Below are 10,345 nucleotides of genomic sequence, written 5' to 3'. Positions count from 1 at the left end.
ATTTTAGTTCAATGTCAGTCCAAACATACAAAAACGTGAAAACTTATCTCCAATTATCCAGCAAGAAGAAGAAGGTGAGCATGTGACTCAAGGTTAGAGTGTCATCAGTCATGAGCAAAAAATACTAGGGAGACCATTAAACATCAAGTTCAAGCCCTAAGAATGACATATACGCACAAGACAACAACAAAATGTACTATGATTATCAATAATGAAGACAAAATAGTAAAAAAGATCATGAAAAATGTGTAAACATCTGGAAGACATAGATCATTTGACAGAGTTTTGATTCATAAGAGGGAAAAGTCACAGCGTCATTTGTACAATCTCATTGTAGTCATTTGTGTTGAAACCTGGCGAGTGGGTAACAAGTGAAAGAGTAGATTGGATTACCTGTCATAGGAGAAATTGCCTGTGACTATATACCATCCCACTCTGCAAAAATTTAAAATCGTGCTTGTTAATTTAAATAAAACTTATTGTTAGAGACTGTTTTGTCCACACAGACTGAGGTCCTTATTTTGAGGCTTCAGACCAGTGCTTTTGTTTATAACCACTCTTGTTTTACTCCCCTTCCCTTGTGCAGCTATACCTTACTTAGCTGGCACCAAGCCAAGTCTTTGAACTAGACATCCATGCCTTAATCCCTCCCTTTCTCCAGCTACAACTCATTTCACATACTATCTCTGTCTTAGCATTAGTTGTTTTCTGACTAATCCCCATCAGAAAATACTTATATTCATGTAAACCCATAATAATTAACCTAGTTAGAAAAGGGAGAAAGGGTTTACCGTTGGCTGAGGCTCTCATCTGTAGGTTTGCTCCCTAATAAATCTGTGCTACACTATCTCTTTTTTTCCATGGCTTTTGAGTCTGACAAATGATTGATTTGGTTTGATGTAATCCCATTTATCCAGACTTACTTTGGAAATTTTGACCTATGGCAAGGAGCCCTCATGTTTCCCCTAACTCTTCCTGTAAGATTCCTAAGGCATCTGGATTTACATTGAGCTCTTCAATCCATTTGGAATTGATTCTGCTGCAGGAGGATATAAAATGATCTAATTTCAGTTTTCTGTGTACAGCCAGTTAAACCAATTTTTTGAAGAGGCTGTTATTCTTCCATCCTGTGTTTCTGACTTCCTTATCAAAGATTATGTGCCTATAGGAGTGGATTCATTTCTGGATCTTCAATTCTGTTGTATTGTGCTTCCATGGGAAAGAATGTCATTATCCCATTCCTGAAGAAATGGAAAGACTGGGGGGGAAATGCTATTAAGTGAAATAAGCCAGATCCAATTAAATATATGCTGCATGGTTTTCCTCATTTCTAATAACTATATATGCCCATCCATCTACAAGTATATCTAATAGATAGTAAAAGACAAATAATTACACTTGGATATGATTAACAGCACTCTAAGCATTCACATGGCAAGAACAAGGGAAGCTATTCTTAGGAGAGGATCACAATGGCTCAATAGCTATGTGCACATGATCAGATAAATGTTGCTTATTGCAATGAACTATAAGAGTTCAAGCCCCACGACCGACCAAAAAAAAAAAAAAGAATCAATCATATATATGAAATACATATATCTGTATATAATTTTAAAAGATGTCACAAATAACTGACTTCTCTGTAAACTCAAAAGCAAAATTCTAAGTTTAGAAGATAAAATTGAGGAGTTTTCAACACATAAACTAAAATACATAGGGGAAAAGGTGGGAGAGAAAATATAAGATGAAAAGTAGAATAGCTAACTATTGAAGAATTAATAAACAATTTTCAAAACTATACAAGAGAGCTTGGGTACAGCTAAGTTGTAGAACTAGACTAATATATACAAAGCCATGATTTCAATCTCCAAACCTAAAGGTCTAATAATAAGTTAATAAATAGTAATAATACAATATTTACCTGAAATAAATGCTTTTATGTTAGAGAGGCCTGAATCCTAAAACAATAAACAAAATACTCTCAATTCTTGTATCCAATGAAATGAAACCACGAATGAAGAGCAAATAGTTCCTTTTTATCCTTTCCTTTCATTTCTGTTTTCCTCTTTTCTTTTTCCTTTGGCACTACTGGTGCTTGTAGGTGCTAAGGCTCTAACCACTTTAGATTATTTTTCAGGCCAAGCCTCCCTTGAGCAATGATCTCTTACCTATGGCTTCCACATAGTGAGATAACAGGAAAATTACACTAGCTTTCTTTGTTTTTGTAGTTTTTTTACGACTTTTTTTTGTCAAAACTGGTCATGATATCATTCTTATAAATCTTTGCCTCCTAATTAGCAAAGTTGAGTGTCACCAGTATCAAATGACCAATTGCTCCAGATGTTTAATTGGGACAACTAATAGATGTTTTGCTAGCTGCCAGTGGCTCACACCACCAATCCTAGCTACTCAGGAAACTGAGGTCTGAAGATTGTGGGTTAAAATGAGCCCAGGATAGAAAGTCCATGAGATTCTTACCTCCAATTAACTACCATAAAGTTGGAATTGGTACTATGGCTCAAGTGGTAGAGTGCTAACCTTTAGCAAAGCAGCTCAGGGACAGCACTCAGGCACCAGAACCAACACACACACACAAATGTAGATGCTTCTAGTTCCTGGCCATGTTCTTTTTTATAATGCTTCTTTTGGTGAAGATTTTGTAAGTCAAATAATCTTGATACAAAGTAATAGCTATGCTGTCTTGGGCTTGTAGTCCTCAGCTTCATCTTCCTTGCCTGTACAATGAAGAAATTTCTTTGCCAAACTGGTGCAGTGGGATAATCCAGTCATAATATTCAATGTACATGTGTGAAAATGTGACCACGTAAATGGAGGGGGTGGGGTTGGCTGAGATAGAGAAGAATGATCAAATTAATGACATCGATCAAGATGTACTCACAAACCGACATATTAAATTAAAACTCCTTTGTACACTATTTACGTATCATTTTGTAAGTAGAGAAAAATGAATCCAGTGCTTCAGTGCAATCCACACCTCTTAGGTATAGATTGCTCAAAGCTGTTTCTTTTAAAGAATACAGGACAGAGAAGAGTGGAACAAATCATTTCCAGAACAAAACTGATCAACTCTATCCCAAAGTTAAATCAATAGTGATGTTGACCATACACCTTTGATTTCATGCACTGAGAATACATTTCCACCCATCCCCCAATTCTGGGTTTAAATTCAGGGTCAAGATTCTGTCTCCCATACCCACTCATAGCTAATACTCTAACATTTGAGCCACAGATCCAATTCGGGCTCTTTTTGTTTAATTGGAGATGAGTCTCATGGATTTTCTTGCCCAGACTGACTTCAAATCATAGTCCTCAGACCTCAGGCTTGGAATCTGGGTGTCAGCCATCAGTACCCAGCTTGAGAACTCACTTTTCTACTGTAATTCTCCTCCCCGAAACCTCATAGCCACAATCTTGGGAGAAAAGATTCAGAGAGCCCCCCATTGAAGAACATTCTATAGAATGCCCTGTCCCATACACCTAAAAAGGGAGAAATGCTATCTCTCTCCCTTTGATGAAACAATAGATGTTAGATTATTATATGATAATAATAGTAGATATTATTATAATGCTCTCAATATCTATTCCCATCCCATTGATACCAGGCTTGGTTGTAGAACTTACTTTGACAAATGACATGTGAGAATTGATGGCATGTGTCTTTTCTGAGCTTTACCCCTGTGGTTTTCACTCTTTGCATCCCCTGGGAACCTCCAGCAGTCAGTCTGGTTCCCAGAATGGACACCATACTGAGTGGAAGTGGATCTGGAATAGGCTTTGTAGCATGAGAGAGAGTAATCAAAATTGTAAGGTATTGCGTCCTTGGGGTTGGTTTCCCCAGTAAAATTAAGCTCACATTGAGGTCCCAGCTCTAGGTAGTCTAGGTCTCTTTCTCTCTATTCCCTCCCACTTTTTTCTCATTCTTCTTGAATATTTCCTTTTTCTCCTCAGGTGACACCAATTCGTGAGTCTCCTTATCCTAGAAATTTGTTTTAGGGTTAAACATTGTGGCTTTCTGTTTTACATTTTCTCTTAAATGTTTCTTCACTTTTGTCTTTCTGGAGTTTTCAGCCAGAAGCTCCCAAGTGTGATGGATCATCAGATAAAAACCCTCTGCCAGGGCTGGGAGGGTGGCAGAGTGGTAGAGTGCTTGCTTTGCATGCATGAGGCCCTAGGTTCGATTCCTCAGCCCCACATAAGCAGTAAAAGCTGGACGAGACACTGTGGCTTAAGTGGCATAGTGTTAGCCTTGTGCTGAAGAGTTGAGGGACAGTGCCCAGGCCCAGATTTCAAGTCCCAAAACCGACCAAAAATATTTTTTACATGAAGTAAGCCAGGCCCAAAGAAGCATAGGCTCATGGTTTCTCTTATTGTCAATAACTAGTACATTTCTGAGACCAGCAGAAACTGTCAGATAAGCTGATGTTAGGCAAAATGAACCCCAAGATAAGAATTCAATTTTTTTCTTTCTTGTGATTGTTTCTATCATATTTATAAGATGATTTCTTTGTTGCTTTTTATGTCCTTCCCCCACGGTATGCCGCCTGTGTTCACTGCACTTGATATTGGCATACTTTGTGCAGGGGATGTGAAAAAACCAATTGTTTAAATTGGGGTACAGGTGGATCCATTGCAACAATGAAATGTGCAAGATGTTATGGTGAAAAACGACCTTTACAACTTTAGTGAGAGGGAGGTCTGAGGAGGGACCATGGGGTGGGGGTGGTGAGTTGGGAAGGGATGGGAAGGGGAATCAAAGGAGGAGGTCACAATGCTTGATAAGATATGTACTCATTACCTTGCCCATGTAATTGTAACCCCTCTGTATGGTATTTACACAATTAAAAATAAATAAATTCCTCTGCCATATCTGCCTTGCTTGCTTTCACTCCTCTCATGTTGGCCTACTAAGAGGCCAGAATAACATGAAGCTCCAGAAACCTTTTGGATAGAAAAAGAAACCACTGCATGGGAAGTGAGGGGTGTATTACAAGAGATTGGGAACTGAACACAGGTTGAAGGGATCATAGCTTCAGCCTCAGCTGTTTTCTGAATCATTGCCCAGTTACCAGCTGTAAGCCTTTGCTCCAAAATCTATGTGGCGAATTCTGTAATTCTTACTGTATCATCCACACACACAGACTTAGTTATGCATCCAGAATGACATAAAATATACATTTCTTAAATCAGAGAAATCTGTACCGAAGAAAATGTGCAGAAAGAACTTCATTTAACCAGGTTCACTTCATTTTTACAGGCTTATAATTTGACTGAGAGAACAATATCAAATTCTTAGCCTTCACAAAATCAAAATATCTAAGCAATACACCACTGTAATGAAAAAAATCTTTTTACTAAAGTGAATATTTGGAATGGGAAATAATCAAATACTATAAAACTTAAAAATTGATCAAATACCAAAAGACAAAGAAAGACACTGATCAAGAACGAAATACCAATATGTTTAGTAAATAAATGAAATGTTTGAGATTCTTATCCACATAAGAAATACATAGGAAAATAAATAGGAAAGTCACTGAGATCCCATCTTACACACTAGAAGAGCTATCACCACGCAAATAAAAAAAACTGCTGGATGGGTCTGGGAAGATGGCTCAGTGGTAGAGCACGTGCCTTGCATGCCTGAGGCCCTGGGTTCGATTCCTCAGCATCACATAAGCAAAAAGAAAAAAGCCTGAAGTGGCGCTGTGGCTCAAGTGGTAGAGCGCTAGACTTGAGCTGAAGAGCTGAGGAACAGCGCCCAGGCCCAGAGTTCAGGCCCCACAACCGGACCCAAAAAAAAAAAAAAAAAAACTGCTGGAGAGGTTGAAATAAATCAGGAACTGTGTTTGGTGGTGTGGAATTGTAAACTAGTGAAACCCATATGGAGATCATAATGGAAGTTTACACAATACAAAAAAGATACATATCTTGAAGACCATTATTGCAACTTGGATACATACTGAAAGAATATAGATCAGTATGAACATATATGTTCATGGCAGCAATATTCATAGCAATCAAGCTGTGTAATAAACCTGGATGTTCCATAAGGAAAGAATAAAGAATATGCACCTTATATAGCTATAAACATGTTTTGGTATATAAGAGAAGTGGATGTTTCTACTATATCATTGCTAAATATTTTTGGATAGATACCTAATCATAATTTTACTGGTTTTGTGGCATTGTGTTTTTTCTTTAATGAAGGACTTCCATATTGATTCCAGAGCTGTTACAATAGGATGAAAGTATCATATAAAATGTGCATATTAGATAAAAATTTAAATTTATAAATGAACACATACAGATCTTCATATAGAGATTATAATTTGAAGCAATTTTAAGAAGGCAACAGTAGGGGGAAAAGACAATGTTAGAAGCTTAATAACAAATATACAGATATGGAAAAATACTAAAAAAGTTGCATCTAATTAGTGCTAACAGTAACAAAACATTTTCCGCAGGTTTTAAAAATGAAACTATTAAAATAATACTTAATAACATCAAATAACTATGGCATGGAAGAAAATATAGCATAGACATATTTTCCCCAAAAATTTGTTTTATATTATAACAAATGGATTAAAACAAAATGTGATTACATGTCTGAAGATGATCACACTTTCAAGTGTCATTGATTGAATCCAGCAAAGGAATGTAACCGACAACTAGAGGGTAAGAACAACCTGGGTAATGGAAGAAGATACTTAGCAGAACTTCGTGAGGAAACAATGTGCTCCTTTTTCCTCATCAAATTAGTACAGCTACCTTTTGAGAGAACACTTGTAATGTAGTCAGAGCCGTGGAGTTACTAATTTAGGTAGTAATTTATTAATTTTATTCCCGAATCCAGTGATGTGATTCCCAAGTGATATGAGTGATCCTAGATTTTCTGAGCCCTTTTTTCTCACAGAGTTTCTAATTCCTCCTCATGCCTATGATTGTTCTGCTACTCTCATTTCTCCTTGTTTCACAACTCAACTCCTGTGACCTGTAGTTTCATGAGAAAGAGCTGAAGAAATATGAGGATGGCCTGGTGTCTGAAGTAACATCCACTCCTGTTTGGAGGATCTGGGGAAGTACCACCACGTGGGCCTCATAATCAGATATTAAATGACCTCTTTGGAAATGGAGAAACACTCCCCCAGGCAGAATCTGTCATTCATTGACTTTCTCTGAAGAGATTTGGTAATAGGGAACAATTCAAAAAATGAGCTTTCCCACCACCCACCACAGCCTTGTCAGAATGAACAAGATCAAAATTAAAAGTGGCCTCAGTTCCCATAGGGCTAATCAAAAGCCAAGAGATCACACATTCCACCTCATCAGGGACCTTCTGGTAGGAATAGAGCCTGGGCAAAGTCTAAGATGGAAATAAAATGAGACTGAGCCTAAGGAGGACACAAAAGAATGACCCTCTCTTTGACTACAAGTGAGTTGTGTAGTGAGACATGACAACTTCCTTCATATATGAAAATTCACTAGGTGAGTTATCTCACTACCACTTTGCAGGAGATCAGTGTCCCCAAAGGAGAAGTTGTTAAATGTTGTGACTGCCAGTTTGCTCTCTAGGCTGTTGTCTCTCCCACCCCTTCCCATGCCAGGAATGCATTGCTTCTTTTAGGCATGCAACTACTTGTCCTTACTCTTAGGCAGGAATACTGTAGGCTATTCTTTTGCCAACCTCTTGTGTTTGAGGTAGAATAGGCCCAGGCACAGCTCATGCCAAGGGGTAGATTCAAGAAGGTGAATATAAGTTCATATTTGTATTGAAAAATAATCATATTGAAAGAATTAAATGAAATTAATAATTGAGAGATTTAAGGTTTATAGCCGCTAAATTTAAGTAATTATTACTAAAACATCTAGAATCATGGATTAGGAAGAGAACAGTGAAGTAGTTTCAATATAATTTGCAAAATAAACACCATAGCCAGAACAATTAAAGGAACTATTGGCATAGTTCCATTTACAATCTTAGGAGTGACCTTGGATTGGAGGCTTTTAGAATAATATCTAAAAGAGAGGGACTTGCTTGGCACTGGTGGCTCACACCTGTAATCCTAGCTACTCTGGAGGCTGAGATCTGAATATTATGATTCAAAGCATGTCCAGACAGAAAAAGCCAGAAGTGGTACACGGCACAAGTGGTAGAGCACTAGCATTGAGCTCAGGGACATTGCCTAGGCCATGAGTTCAAGCTTCAGGATCAGCAATACAACGACAACAAAACAATAATGATAAAAAGAAATAAAAGAAGGACTTGAAGATATGTGATGGAATGAGGCTGATGTGTAACTGTTTAGGGAACCTACAAGGAGACAAAATTTGGAGCTAAATAATATCTATTCATGACTAATCAAGGATGCAAAGCAAATGCCAAATTCCTCTTCTCAAAAACTTGCAAACTTAGGCTGGGATGGTGGCTCAGTGGTAGAATGCTTGCTTGGTATGCATGAGGCCTTGGGTTCAATTTCTCAGCACCACATAAGCTGAAAAAGCCAGAAGTGGCACTATGGCTCGAGTGGTAGAGCACTAACATTGAGCTGAAGAGTTGAGGGACAGGGCCCAGGCCCAGAGTTCAGGCCACATGACTGGCCAAAAAATAAAAATAAAAAAAACTAAACTAAACTAAACTTCCAAACATATCTTTTCTCATAATTGAGGAGAGGCTTCTTTTACAGGAATTCTTCTTATCTTGCCCAAGGGGATCAGAACATCAATAGAATTTTCCTGTTGAGATGTAATGTGCTTAACTGTACTGAAGCTAATCATGGCTAGGAAAGTATGGACTGATAATGTTTGTTGTATTTTTCCTTATAAATATATAATATTTTCAGGTATTATATGAAATATATTTTATAATAAACAGTAATTATACATTATATATAAGATATTAAATATATTATAATATAACATATATATTAACAGACTTCCTAATTTTAGAGTTAGGAACAAGCAACATATTAAAAGAAAAATGCTTCAATCTCTGAGTAAGTTCTCTACAACAGGACAATTCCACGTTTCATTCTTATTACCCAGAGAGCAACATAGGAAAGCGATGCCCATGGAGGTGGTTCCCTGGATTTTGGAAACTGCTATTGCATATATATATATATATATATATGAAATATTGTTTTATACTAGTGAATATATCTAAAACTATAATAAGAGATAAATAAGTGAACACCTATGTGCACACACACTCAATCACTTTCAAATATAAGAATTTCTTTTCTATGCTGCCTATTCACCTACAGAGAGAGTACATGAGTTGCCATTGAATTGTCCTGGAAGTTCTTTATCTGGCTACTCTAGCTTCACATCCTTTGTTCTGTAAGTAGCCAGATGTTATCTGTTCAACAATAATACTTGTTACAGGCAAAAGTATCCACCCTGACACACAGAGAAACTTGGATGTCAGAAATGCCAGAAATAAGTGGGAGGTACACAGTACTTTTCAAAATTGAATAGATTACATATTTATTAGAAAGCTCGTAAGAAAAAATATTCAGTGTAGGATGAAAGACTTCAGAAAACTACAGTAAATGTTGTTTAGATGATTTTTTAAAACACAGTCTCTCAGGTGCTGGGAGGGTGGCTCAGTGTAGAGTGCTTGCCTTGCATGCATGAGGTCCTGAGTTTGATTCCTCAGCACCACATAAGCAGATAAAGATGGAAGAGGTGCTGTGACTCAAGTAGTATCACTAGCCTTGAGCTGAAGCGTTGAGAGACAGTACCCAGGACCCAGAGTTCAAGCCCCACAACCAACAAAAACAAAACAAAACACAGTCTCTCACTTTTGTGTGCTCAACATTGTAACACCAGTGCTTCAGTCTAGGGCTAAGATTTTAGGTGTGGACATTTATCAACACTCCTGATTCAGATTCTAATTGATAAAATTTTTAATCAATATTTTGTTCTTATTAATTTTGCTCTTTGTAAATTCACATATACCTATAAAAAGCGGTGTGGCCATCCCAATAAAATTCTCGAAGTACTTACTAACGATGACTTACAAAAAGTTGTATTATATTACCCCAAGGAAAACAATGCTACAAATAAGGAAAACCAATAAATAAATATTAATGATTAATAAAATAAAAAACAAAACATTTACCACTGTTTCCAGTATTTGAAATGTACTACATATTCGATTTATTATTTTCTCATATTGCTGTACATTTAAAACTGCCTAAGTCTATGATGCTCAACAAGAATTTTATAGGCTATGAGCCTTTAAAATTACCCACTAAGATTATTTTTTATGGTTCATCTCATCATTTGTATATGGATTATACCATCATTTGTTCCTCGCTAACAT

The sequence above is a fragment of the Dipodomys spectabilis genome, unplaced genomic scaffold (genome assembly GCF_019054845.1).
Source record: "Dipodomys spectabilis isolate Male_0828 unplaced genomic scaffold, ASM1905484v1 ptg000449l, whole genome shotgun sequence".
NCBI lineage: Eukaryota > Metazoa > Chordata > Mammalia > Rodentia > Heteromyidae > Dipodomys > Dipodomys spectabilis.
Note: the sequence above shows the minus strand (reverse complement) of the source record.